Here is a 14,962-nt window from a genome sequence, read left to right as displayed (position 1 = left end):
ATGTGTTTTTTCCTAAGAGATCACTGGTTCAAAACCAAAGGGGTAGAGTATGTATGCCTTGATAGACTTAAAATTCATGGAAGTGGGTAGCTTGTCCCACAACCAAAAAGATCTGACACCAATTATTTAGTATCTCACTTGACAGTAACCTTAAAATTAGATAATAATAAAAATAATTACACTACACAATTATAAATTATAAACTAGATACTTAAAAATTATTAAACCTATCAAACATTACATTAATAACCCTACTTCTTATAATAAACTTCAACAATTATCAAAATCAAGAAATTAATCCCAATCATGTCCAAAATTAATAAATATGATATAGAATCTAAATAATCTCCTATCTTATTGAAAAATAAAAGAATGTCATTTAAAATTACAAAATATATTTAGTAAAAATAGCCTAAAGGTTTTAAAGTTATTTAAAAAAAGAAAAGAAAATATAATTTGAAATTATAAAAATGATAGATTTGAGTTATCAGATATGTAGATATTAAATATCTTTGAGTTTATATGATTATGAATTTATTTTAAGATTATAAATTTATTAATTTATTTAAAAATGTATTTATAATAAGAAAAATAACTAATTTGTAGTTATTATTTTGTAAATAGAAATATTAGAAAACATAGCATCTATATATTTATCATTAGAGAAGTTTATAAGTATTATAGTAGTTTAACTCACTAAACATAAAAATGCATCAATTTAGAATAAGTATTTAAATGATTATTACAAATACATTTTAAGTTGTTAAAATTAAAGAAATTATAAAGACTAATTAAATTATAACTTTATTTTAAAGATAAATACATTTAGAAAAATACGTAACATATTTTTAATTATGGAGATTATTTATATGTAAATATGATTTATTATAATATCATAGTTGTTGAATACTATTTCCAGAAAATTAGAGCTCAATTTATATAACCTTATTCATATTACATTACTTTTAATTGAAAAAAATTACTCTAAAATAAATCTCAACTATTAAATTGTGTATATTATTATGAATATTAAGTAAATGTCAAATATATACCAATTATTTTGTTCATAATTAAATTGAAATTTTAAAATCCCTATTTTAAAATAGACATACTTATAAACACAATTAATAAAAAAATATACACATTTTGAAATCCGTTTCCAAACCTCAATGAAAATGAAATTTCCAATCTGTATTAAGTGTTAACAAACCTGTTGCTGGACCCGGATTCCTCCTCATTGCCAATATCTCCTTTGTTAGCTTATCATTACATTATAGATTTAAATTTAAAAATTTATTAAAAATTTAAAAATTCAAAAAGAAAGTAAATATTATTTTTTAAGATAAGCCATTATAGACATAATTTTTAAAAAAAAACCCAAAAAAAAACAAATTACAATTTAAACAACTAATTTTTAATAACAATTATTTAAACATTTTAGAAAGACAAACCATATGATCTTTAAAATGTTTAGTGTTCAGTGGCAGTGTTTGGATTTGTAGTGGGTTGCATTAAGATGTAAACATATAGCAGTTTAAATGTCACTGAATATATGCTAATTACAAATTTGGATAACTGTTTGAATTTAGATGCAGCCGTTTAAATGCTTTTATATTAATTACGAATTTAGATGTCCAAACAGGTATAGAGCAAATTTTGTTGTTTCGTTAGTGCACTGTTGGCTTTGTTTCGGAACAGAATCTAGAGAAAATTTTACTGTAACTAGAATCTGGAACTGAATCTGGAATTGAGATAAATGTAATTAGAATGGTTAGATATATCATATAGTAGATGAGCTTTATGATTAGACTGATCTTTTTTAAATTTTATTATTTTTATTTAAAAAATTATGAGATTATATTTTATATCATTATTATTAAATTTAAGCAATTTTTAACATGATTGCAAATTGGAAACTGATTAACTAAAGAGATTAACTTCACTTATGGTTATGATAATTTGAATATATTAGAAAATCTACACTCTTTTCACTTCTTTTTATATGTAAATTTAGAAGTACCGTTAAATAAATTGACAAATGATCGGTTGGCCATGAACAGCAGCTAATTCTAGCGAATCGATAACACCGTGACTATTTGCAAGGGTTGTGCCCCTTTACAAGTCTATATTATTAAAAAAAACGCAAACTTTATTCAATACCAGATCCATTTCTTCAAATTGCAGTGGCCTTCACGTGAAGTGCAAGCCAGCGACGTAAAAAATGCAAGCTAGCTAGAAGTTCAAGAGAGCAGTTCAAGCATAAAGCAAGCAAATTCAAGATTGGGAATTCAAGCCAGGTAGCTTAAATGGAGCGTTTTGAGTTCTTGGATTTATTGCATTCTTTGATAATCAAGGCTGAAGATAAGCGAAGTATTGAATTGGTGGATTTAATGGGTACTTTGATAATGAGTGCTGAAGATAACACAATCATTATTCACCAAAAAACTCTGGAGAAAGCTTCAACTTGTATACAAGTAAAGCAACTTCAAATTAATCTTCTTCAACGTCAAATCCAAATTCTTCTAGATGAACTTCAAAAATTTTTTGAAGTATTCATAATTCACAACAACCCTCTTTTTGAGGAAGAAAATGATTATCAATATGATGAAGATGAAGATTTGGAAGAATTCAGCGAAGATGATTCAGTTTCACGAGATCAAGTTTAGTTTTTCTTGGTTTGTTTTGAAGTATTTATAATTCATAACAACCCTCTTTTTGAGGAAGAAAATGGATGAAGATGAAGATTTGGAGGAATTCAGCGATAAGTGTAGAAGATGATTAAGTTTTACAAGATCAAGTTTAGTTTTTCTTGCAAACCAATCACTAGATCTCTGGAGGAAATGTAGTGCAACAATTTGCGTATTTCAAATTATTCTAAACCAAGTAGAGGTTTGTTACACAATTTTACAAGATCAAGTTTAGTTTTTCTTGGAAACCAATCATTCGATCTCTCGAGGAAATGTAGTGCAACAACTTGCATATTTCAAATTATTCTAAACCAACCAGAGGTTTGTTGTGTAATATATGTAAAATATTTTATTTTTAAAGTATAATTTTGATTTGTAAGTTGTCTATTTAAGATAATATGTTACTCTATCAATCCTCATTTTCTTTTCTTTATATAACATATACATTTTGTTCACTGAAATATTTCAATCATGTTTAGATCCTTAAGGTTGTAATTAGTTTGCAAACCTTAAAAAGATATAGGGGAAATATTAGTTAGGAAGGAAATTTAAATAGCTTACCCACTCTTATGGGAAGTTAATATGCTTTACTGACTTATTCATTACTGCTAATAATACTAGTTACTACATTATTAGATTTAGTAGTCTATGTTGTATACCTAGTCACTCAAAGTGAGAATTTTTGTTATATAGTCCATACATCTTTAGTCTAGTTCTGGGTCATATTTCAAGAAGGGTCTAAGTTTACAAGGTATATACCTAGTTCTTTTGGTCAACATTTGGCGTGACCCTTATTAAGGAAAATTCATTTTCTTTTGGTAAACATTTGGAGTGACCTTTATTAAGGAAAAATCATTTCTTCCTTAATTCACGCTCTCTCATTCAATCTTTGGTTGTTTGGTTATTTGAGTTTCTAATTTTTTTTGTCTTCTCTTAAAGGATACTAATTACTTTTATTGTGTTTTTGGAAAGAGAATTATCATTAGATGTGGGAGTCTGATATTATTAAGCTACAAGTGGATGAAGGAAGGTAAGCCATCTTGTGGAATTACCTCCCTTACCTTCATTAAAATAATCATGCCTACTATTATTTATATTGATTTTTAATTTCAATTATTAGATACTCAATTCACACATATAGCCTTAGCTTAACAAATTCTTCTATGCTCTCATAGTTAGAGACTCCTTATTCCTAAGGTATTTCTACACTCAACCTTGACCCTTCTTAGCCTCGTGGCATCCAAAATCCTCCCACTAATAGTTATTTATTTCCTATGACTTATTCCATCGTGAGGCCATATCCCTTATGTGTTAGGTGGCCCCTTAAAATGTGTTGTTTGTCCCCATATAAATTTCCATTTACTTAAATAGAGTCCTTGAACTTGACATTTGTCTTCCATAGCTTCCCATTAGTGAAGTTGAATCATATTTTATAAAATCACAATCCATATTGTGCTGCCTATTAAGGTGCCTTAATTTTAGAATATTGTAGTTCATAAAAATTTTGAATATTAAAATTTAGGGGCATTACATTTCCACAATACTTTAACTTTTGTGATGACTCTATTTTGGAGCTTTATATCCCTTCGATAAAAGAATTCAAGGGTTTTGTTGAGAAATATCCCTCTAGCTCCACCTGTTCACAAAATTCTAGTCAACAACTGAGATATCATGCACATATTTTTGTAAAAGAGAAACATGAAAAACATTTTGTACTCTAATTTTGTTGGTAGTACTAGTTGCTAGGTTACTAGGTTGACTTAGGCCAATACTTTGAACAACCCATAGTATCATGGAGCTAACTTGGTGCAACTTTCTACCTTGAGTTTTCATTTTTTTTGGCTCAACTCTTAGGTTGACATGGTATCCTAAGGTTAACTCTAAAATGTGTCCTTTTTATATCTACATACTTTTTTGTTTTACTTGTGTGATTTTTAAATTTTTATTTTCCTTTAGTAGAACCTATTTTAGTTCCTCAAACATGTTTGTCCCTAACATCATCCAATCCACTAGATTGTTCCAAGTTACCATAGTTCTGCATTTGTTTCCATATAAAACTTGAAAGAGGCTCATTTTTAAAGATGACTAATACCCATTATTGTATGCAAATTCAACCAAATGTAGATATTGTTCCCATTTATTAGGCCTATCCTCAACATAAATTCTAATTATATATTCTATAATTTGATTTTTTTCTCTTTATTTGTCCATCTATCTATGAATGTTATGTGGTGTTGAAATTGGGTTGTGCCCCTAGACTCCCAAACAAACCCTTCCAAAAATTTCCTGTAAACTTTGAGTGTCTATTTCACGCCATATTCCATTGGATTTCGTGTAAGATAAATATCTCCTTCATAAGAAATTCTACTATATCAAAAGTCTTATAGGTGGACTTTACGGAAGAAATGGGCCACTTTAGACAATTTTTTGACTACAACCATAATCGAGTCATGCTACTTTCTTCTTTTAGAAAGTCAAGTAATGAAATGCATGGTGACGGTTTCCCATTTCCATTTAGGTATGGGTAAGGATTACATCTTCCCCATGGGAAATTTACGTTCAACCTTAACTAATTGGATCAGAATGCATCATGCTATATATTATGTTATAGCATTTTTCAATTTTGGGCATACTCTAATTCTATTACTGTGAGATTTTCTAGTTGTGGATGTTTAGAATATAAACTCTTATGAAATTCATCCAACAAATTTTTCTTTAAATCAACTAGATTTGGTACAAAATTTCTATTTTTGTATTTTATGAAGTGAATACATACACCCATAATTTCTGTATCGTGTAAGGCCAACGTTTATTTATATTTTCTACTATTTTATTTACACATTTTCCCTTAATTATATAGTTTTTTCATATTTTTGTATTCTATATGAATTGTTTCTAGATTTGTTTTATATTCACTTTCAAATGAGGCATGGAGTAGGCTTATTCTCCTACTAAGAACACCTTCAACCTTATTTTCCTCACCTTCTATGTTTTTAATTTCAAAATTGTAACCTTATTTTCCTCACCTTTTATGTTTTTAATTTCAAAATTGTACTCACTCATAATGGTCATCCATCTATCTTGTCTAACAATACAGTTACGTTGGTAAAACAAGTACTTTAGGCTATCATTGTTGGCCATTAGCACAAATCGTCTCCGAATAAAGTAGTGTCACCATAATTTGAGGGTGTGTATAATTGTTTCTAACTGTAGATCATAGGTAGCATAATTTTTTTCATGTGCCTTTAATTTCTAGGACTCATAACAAATTATTTGTCCTTCTTGTAACAAAACACCCCCTAACCCTTCCATAAATGCATAAGTGCACATGATGAAATCATGATATGGGTTTGCAATTCTTAAGATGGGGGTGGTGAAAAGAAAGAATTTAGGTGTGTTGAAGCTATCCTAACATTCATGTGTTCAGTTAAACCTGCAATATTTTTCTATAATGAAGTTATAAGAGATGTAATTTTTTAGAAACCTTTTATAAATGTCCCCTAATACCTTCTTATCCCCATGAAGGAACTAATTTCCACTACATCCTTAGATATTGACTAGTCTAAGATGGATTTTACTTTTTTAGGGTCTACTTTTATCCCCTCTTATGAAATAACGTGCCCCAAATATTGAATTTCCTGCTAATAAAATTCACAGTTACTGAATTTTGCAAATAACTGATGCTCCCTTAATGTCTGCAACACTAACCTTAAGTGATGTTCATTTTTGTTCCTTGAGAGGATCACGATATTTTCTAAAAAATTAGGAAAAGCTTATCTAAATATTTGCTAAAAAAACTTATCTAAATATTTGCTAAAAATGTTTTTCATCAAGCACATGAAGGTGGCTAGTTTATTCCTCAACCTAAATGGGATGACTACAACTCACTGTGTTCATAATGAGATTAAAATGTAGTTTGATGAATATCTTCTTATTTAATCATAATTTTGTGGTAGCTTGGTCTTAGGTACGTTTTAGAAAATACCTTTGTATCCTAGACTTATTTAAATAAATAATCAATCATTGGTAGTGGGTATCTATTTTTTATGGTCATTTTGTTTAACTTCCTTTAAGCTATGTAGATCCTTAGTATTCTATCCTTCTTCCTTACAAATAAAATTAGTGCTTACCATAATGATATGTTGGGTCTTATATACTTATTTTCAAAAAATTCTTGTAGTTATAATTTTGGTTTTTGTAAGTTCTCGTTTTGTAGGGAGCCTTGGAAATAAATGTTGAACGTAGGAAACAAATGTTGAACCTAATATGAAATTGATGGTAAAATCGATATCTTGTTTAGGCGGTAGCCCTACGATTTCTTCCAAAACGCTTCTCTAAATTCCCTAAGGATTCTAAAGTCTTCAAAACTAGGTTTTCCATTTTCTTTTGTTGTATTAGTCAAATGAACAACATAAATCTTACAACCTTTCCTTGCACACTTAATTTTTACAGCAAAAATACATCTTAAAATTATGGGTCTAGGTATTCCCTTGATTGTTAACGCATTCTCATAATCATCTACATAGTTAAAGGTGTGATCTAATTATCATTTAGAATCACCCTGTGTTTTTCCAACCATTCCATGCTGATTAAATCATCATATGATGCCAATGGCAGGACATTCAAATTTCTAATAGTTTATAATCCATTTGTTTCTAAGGCAAAATATGAAACCAATTATGTGAGCTTCCTTTTTTCTCGTGTGGCCAGTTGCACTAGGCATGCTTTTTCATTTTTAATTTTCTTAATTTACAACTAGAACCTAGGTCTATAAGGACTGTAACAGGTATAGTATTTATCTTATCGTATATTTCAACCATTGATGGTTAACATTTTACATGACAGTTGTCTAAGGTTGCATTGATCCTCGAAATGTATCAGGCTACATCATTAACCATGGATGATTCTTGGGCATGGCGTAAGGATAACATGTCATCCCTTTTCTAAGTTGATGGTTTTGAGCTATGGCAGGCTCTCCACACTCCCAACATTTTAGAGGTTCCCTAATAAAATTACCTTTCCCATTTCTAAAATCTTATGACAGGGTGAGATATACAATATGTTTAAATGGTGTATTGGTATTCTTACTATAATTAATCCCTTGAAAACATTTTTCCTTGGTGTGAAATTGAGGGGATTTGAAGGTTTTCCCTCTTAAATGTTATATCCCTTTTTTTCTTAGTAGTGCATGGTTTCTATTATTCTATTTTTTTATGGAATTTTTGATGGCATAGTTTTTCTTTTGTTTTAAATACATGTCGATCATTTTTGGGTTGTTGAATTCAATTCAATTCTTATACAATGAGGATAAGAAACTCAAATACCTATGTACCTTTTACTTTTCTCCCCAATTATAGGGTATCTACCTTAGCATCTGTAAAAATTTGGTGGTGACGGCCACTATGTTCATACTTCCTAGTTCCAAATCATGGAACTCCTTAGATCTCCCATCAAAGTATGTTTTTGTTGGGTATGTGTTATATTTTTTTTGCACAAATAATTCCATGCACTATTAGGTTGCAGTAGGCGCGTAGTGCCATGAGATTTTTTTTTTTTTTTTTTTTTTTTTTTTTGTGTAGACCCAAATATGGTTGGCGGAGCTACCCAAAGTTCGCACAAGGTTTTCGTGCATTTTTTAGGGAATGATGGTATTTTACCATGGTATTTTGTAGATCTGGTCAAGGGAACTATGATTATGTTCAAATCCGGAATTAATGGATTGATGTTTATGAATTCTTCGACATGTATACATATGTATTGTAACATTGAAAGGAATATAATGAAAAATCAATCTAGTTTTCCTGATTCGGGTTCCACTAGAAAATATTTGTTATATTTTATGTTCTTTCCATTGTAGATTTTTTTGTTTTTTAAGAATATATTTGCAGGTAATTTATATATAGGGTTAAAACCTACAACTAATATCTAAGAAGTTTCGTCTTCAATGGGATGCCTTTATTACTGAGGTGTTTTACTCGGGCTTGCAGTAGACCCTATTATAGTGGGCGATCTATGGGATTGATTCTTGCAGTGAAAGGATATGGCAAATAGTGGAATGATAAAGATTGAGAAATTCAATGGACAGAGCTTTGAGCTTTGGAAGCTCAAGATGGATAATATATTATGGATAAAGATTAGTGTATTTTTGTTGATCTAGGCACAACACCAACAAGAATGTTAGTAGAAGATTGGGAAAATTTAGATTGGATGGGAAAGAGAAAAATGCATTTGTGTCTCTCAGATTTATTAGTGTCGAATGTATCATGGGAGGCTATGAAAAAGGCTTTGTGCGACAAGTTAGGGATTGTGTATGAATCTAAGTCTCTTTTGAACAAATTGTTTCTTTAGAAAATGTTGTATAACCTAATGATGAAGTATGGATACTTGATGATAGAGCATCTAAACACCTTCAATATTGTGGTAAGTTGGTTGCTATCTATTGATATTAAAATCCCATATGAAGAAAACTACATCAATATGTTGTGTTCTCTACCAGACTCATGGGATAGTTTGGTTGTTGCTATAGGTAGCAATACAACTACCTTGAAGTTTGATGAAATAGACTTATCCTTGTTGTCAGAGGAGATGGGAAGAAAAAATATGGACAACAAGAATGGAGATGCCTTGTGTGTAAGATGACAGTCCCAAAATAAAAAATAAAAAAATAAGTCCTCAAGTGGGACATATATGTTTAAAGGGATATTTAAATATCCAAGAAAATCTATAAAGGTATGCTGGAATTGTGGAAAATAAGGGCACATAAAAAGGACTATAGAACTCAAAATCATGAGAAAGGAGAAGTATCTAATGATGCTCCTTTTGCAAAGGTAAAAGCTACCTTAGATGAAGGTGGGGATGTTTAATTGGCTTATTCAACTACACATGTAGATCATGAGACATGGTTGAATGACTTAGGTGCATCCTTTCACTTATGGGATGTGATTTTGCAAGTACAAAAAATATGATGGTGGTAATTTATTACTAGAGGATGATAGGAATGATAGAATTATAGGATGTGGAAAACTTAAGTTGAAGTTGTAAGGTGGAAGGATTATAACACTTGCATATTCCTGCATTGGCCATAAATCTAATTTTTGTAAGCAAGATGGATGATGCAGGTGTAAAAATAGTGTTCGAGAAAGATATCTCCAAGATGGTGTGGGGAACACTGGTATTGATGTGGGGAGTTTCGATTGGAACTACTTATAACCCTCAGGGTAGTACTGTTATTGATGGGCACAACTATTCTATGGTTCCAGAAAGTGGGGGAGAAAATATAGTGGTCTCTCAAGAAAAGACTATGTTGTGGCATCAAATACTTGGATATATTAGAGAAAAGGGCCTTTAAATATTGCATGGTTATGGTATGGTTGAAGGTATGTCCAATTTATTTATGGATTCTGATTTATGTGAACATTGTATATATGGGAAGCATAATCAGTTGAGTTTCCCATCTGGTACTAGGAGGGTGAAAGGGGTATTAGATCATGTGCACAGTGATGTGTTTGGGCTTGTTTCAGTTCCATAACTAGAAATATTTTATGTATTGCATATCATTTATACATGACTTCTCAAGGAATACATGGATATATTTACTCCAAAAGAAATTTGAAGTTTTTGACAAGTTTAAAGAATTTAAGGCTCCATTAGAAAATCAGATGAAGAAGAAGATTAAGGTGTTGAGGGCAGATAATGGTGGAGAGTTTTACAAGAAGGAATTTTAATATTTTTGTAATAAGTGTGGTATAGAATGGAAGAAGACTACTCCATACACATCTCAAAAAAATGGAGTTTTATAAAGAATGAACAAGACATTGATGGACAGGGATAAAATCATGCTCAGTCGCACTACATTAGGGCAAGAATTTTGGGAAGAGGCAGTGGATATGGCATGTTACATGTTTAACAAATTACTTCATTAGCATTGGATGACAAGCCTCCACATGAGCTATGGACTGGTAAGAAACCACATCTCCAATATCTTAGGGTATTTGGATATGAAGCATATGTACAAGTTCCAAAGGAGAAAAGAACTAGGTTGGATAGTAAATATGAAAGTTTCATGTTTATTTGTTATAAGGATGGTTTAAAATGTTATAATATTTGCAACCCAAAAATAATGAAGTTTGTGTATATCCAATATGTGGTGTTTAGAGAGGTGAAATATGTTATTAAACATGAAGTAATCCCAAAGGAAAAGGAACGAGAGAAGATAGAGTTTGAATTGAAGGAGGAAAAATCAGAATCTACAACAGAAAAAAAATCAGAAGAGGAAGAGCCACATAATACAATTTTGAGGAGATAAGTTTTAGAGAGAAGTAAGTCAGAGAGGTATAGCCCCTCTTCTTTCTATTAAAAATTCTCTTTATCTATTATTGATGATGATCGTAAAACTATCAAGGAGGTAGTGGATTCAAATCATGGAAATCTCTAGAAGAAGGCCATGATTGAATAAATTGCATATTCAGAAAAAATGAGGCTTCACATCTAGTGGAGTTTCCAGATGGAAGGAAACCTATTAGCAGCAAATGGGTGTTTAGGAAGAGTATGAATGTAGAAGGAAACGTGGAGATATACAAAGCTCGGTTGGTAGAAAATGGTTATTTCGAGATGTTGGGAATTAATTTTTTTGATATTGTTTCTCCTATTGCCAACTAAGCTTCTATTAGATTAGTTTTATCTATTATTGTTGCTTTTTGTTTTGAGGTAGAACAAATGGATGTAAAGACAAAATTTCTTCATGGGGATTTGGAAGAAGAGATATACATGAAGCAACCAAAAGGCTTTGCGGTGAAGGGTAAGAAAGAATTGGCATGTAGGTTATAAAAGTCTTTGAATGGGTTAAAGGATTCACAGGGATTTCTATCATAAATTTGATACATATATATGGGGACTTGTCTTCACAAGGATCAAATAATATCACAGTGTCTATTTTAAATTAATTGGTGACTGTGTTATTATTTAGACTTGTATGTGGATTATATGTTGCTAATTTGAAATGAGAAAGAAATTATCGAGTATTTGAAGACTAAATTGTCTTCCAAATTAACCATGAAGGATCTTGGTGCTACAAACTATATTTTAGGGATGGAAACTAAACAAGAACAAGAACAAGAATAAGAAAAGAGGAAGCTCTAGTTAAACCAACCAAAGTATATGAAGACAACATTACAGAAGTTTAATAGGTAGGCTAGTAAACCGGTGAAGGTTCCTATTACTGTAGGTGTAAAGTTATCTACTAAACAATTTCCTAAGATATGGGAAAAGGAAGAGGATTTTTCATGCTTTCCCTATGGGAGTGCAGTTGATAACCCGATGTGTGCAATGGTTTGAACCAATTGAGACATTGCACATGTAGTGAGAGTGTAGTTGAGGATTTGAATGCCAAATTATCTTCCAAATTAACCATAAAGGATCTTGGTGCTACAAAATATATTTTAGGGATGGAAATTAAACAAGAACAGGCAAAGAGGAAGCTCTAGGTAAACCAAAAAAAGTATATGAAGACAATATTACAAAGGTTTAATAGGCAGGCTAGTAAACTGGTGAAGGCTCCTATTCTTGTAGGTGTAAAGTTATTTACTAAACAATGTCCTAAGATAGAGGAAAACGAAGAGGACATGTCCAGTGTTCCATATGGGAGTGCAGTTGGTAGCCTGATGTGTGTAATGGTTTGAACCAAATGAGACATTGCACATGTAGTGAGAGTGTTAAGTTGTCTTATGTCAAAATCAAGGAAGGAGCATTGAATAACAGTGAAGTGGGATTTTAGGTGTACAAATGACACTGGTGATTATGGTTTGTGCTACCAAGGAACACGAATATTGAAAATATTTCTGGACATGCATGGTTTTGTTGATGTAGACTAGGATAATGATCTCGATCGAAGAACATCTACAAGTGGGTATTTGTTTAACCTAATTGGAGGAGTAGTTAGTTGAATGAGCAAGAGATGCTTTGTAGTGGCACTTTCAACTACAAATATTAAATACATAGTAGCCACTCATGAAAGTAATGAAGTATTTTGGTTTTATCTATTGTGTTCAAGTATGGGGTGTTATGCCTCAAGAATGGTTTGGAGATTTTTCTCTAGGGTAGTGTTTCATGAAAAATCAATTACCTAATCAACACCAAGAATCACAATTTTCATTGAATGCACTATCAAGTCATCCTCCTTCATGGTCCCAGATACCTATGCAACATTACCCCAATCCATAATCTATCCCTTATCTTGATCCATGCCTTAGCCTTAATCCATGCCCTAGCCCTTATCCTCATCCATACCCTACCCCTAATCCTCCTCCTAATCCTCAACCTAATCCACACTCTAATTCAAACCCTAGACCTAAGCTTAGTGCAAACCTTAGTTCAAACCCTAACCCAAACCATATGCGAAACCCTAATCAAAACTAGCAAGTTACACACAAATTTAAAACAATTATTCTTCCCATTGAATCCCCTATTAAGTATAATGATATATGTTCAATTTTGGGTGAAGAAGTGAGTTTGGAAACATCTCCTATCACTACAAAACATTCACCTCATGAAAAAACTTTGATTCAAAGACCTTTGGAAGATAAATCTTCAATTGGAACATGTTCTAAAATTATTGTTGAATCTCAAAACCCTAGAATCTCCCTCAACCATTCTTATTGATTTGAAAAGAATATATTTTAGCCTAAATTTGAGGGATTTTTCTTTTGTCTTTCATATCCTTCAGTATTCCTTCAAGAGAGTATTCATCAAGTTGTGGGTGATATGTACGAGTTGGAAACTTATAAATAAGTGGAACCCCTTGAATATTGGTTTCAAGCAGTCGTCATCACACCTCATTCTTGCATCATTCAACATCCCTTGGTATCATATCAATCAAATCAGTTGGTTTCTCATACTCTAGTATGTCTTCAAGTTTATTCATTAAAATTAAGTGTGAGTATATTTAGAATTATGTTACACACCTGGCTACATTGGAATTACTCCTACACTTGAAGGAGATATTCCTCTCTCTAAATTAGGGTAGGGTATAAGAGAAATAAATGAAAATATCATTTTAAATAAAATTCTTACAGCATCACTCTTGAAACTGCAATTCCTAAGGCACAACTATTGAAATTTCTATCATTAAGCACTCTTGTGGTAAGAATTGTGAGAATAAATGGACTCTTAATGCCTCATATTTTATAAAGTGACTTTGATTATTGACCTATATTATTCATTGGGTCAGCTCGGGGTATTGTTATAGTTGCATTTAATACTTTCTATTCATAATATTAAGAACCTACTTATGGCCTATTAATTCTAACAAACTATCATCCAAGAAACATTTTCAAGTTTCTCTTCGAAGGTATTGATGAAAATCCTCCTTTGTTGGACCACTCCTATAAAACCCTGACAAGCTCTCATGAGAAGCATAGCATGATCAACTCAAGGAATCATTTAGTCATTATCTGAAATACTTTAATTAAAATGAATATTTAGGGTTGAAGGACCAACCTGAAAAGATTAGTAATTAAGAACTTTTCACACCATCCCATGCTCTTAAGGAACTGATTTTCCTTCCCACCTATTAAGTAACCTATCTTAGGTTAATAATAATGAGATTTTTTTCATAAACAGATTAATTGAGGGATAGGAGGTATGATTACGAGTCAACCTACCATGATAATTGGTCCTAACGAGAATTACATTACCACTATTGGTCACCAATCTAGGGTAATGGCTTTTAGTTGAAAAGCTAGAATACAAGGGGTCTCATCACGAGTCATATTGTTCATTATTGTTAGTTATTATGAATGGAATTGTCATTAGCTGGTTACCATGCCAAGACAATAGCCTTCAATTAATTTCTAAACAAATTTAAAGTCTTTCAATTGACTCTAAATAAATATCTAATAGATGGGACATAGGAATTTCGTGGGTTTAAAAGGAATTCATGTTGAGGCTATAAACACCTATTGGTAGCAGGGTCATGCTTGTTGTCTTAAGGTTAATTTTACACTATGATTTACTTGGTCATTATTTTATTCTCTTGTACTCATGATCATATCTCTTTGAGAGTGGATTTAATATCAGTCCGTCATTATTCTTTCGAGTTATAATTTGGAATAATTCGTTTTTTATGGAGGTGGGACTCTAAGTGCAAGTGATTCACTTTTCCCTGTGTTGTGTCATAGAAAAGGTATTTTTGTACCCTTATGTTACTTTATAAATAACTTACTTCTATGTATTTGTCTTCATTCTTGGAAAGGATTTGGAAGAAAAGGTTGTGAAAGTTA

The sequence above is a fragment of the Pinus tabuliformis genome, chromosome 6, assembly GCF_031772625.1.
Source record: "Pinus tabuliformis cultivar Carrire ecotype Pingquan chromosome 6, CPIR1, whole genome shotgun sequence".
NCBI classification, from domain to species: domain Eukaryota; kingdom Viridiplantae; phylum Streptophyta; class Pinopsida; order Pinales; family Pinaceae; genus Pinus; species Pinus tabuliformis.
This window is presented reverse-complemented; position numbering follows the sequence as displayed.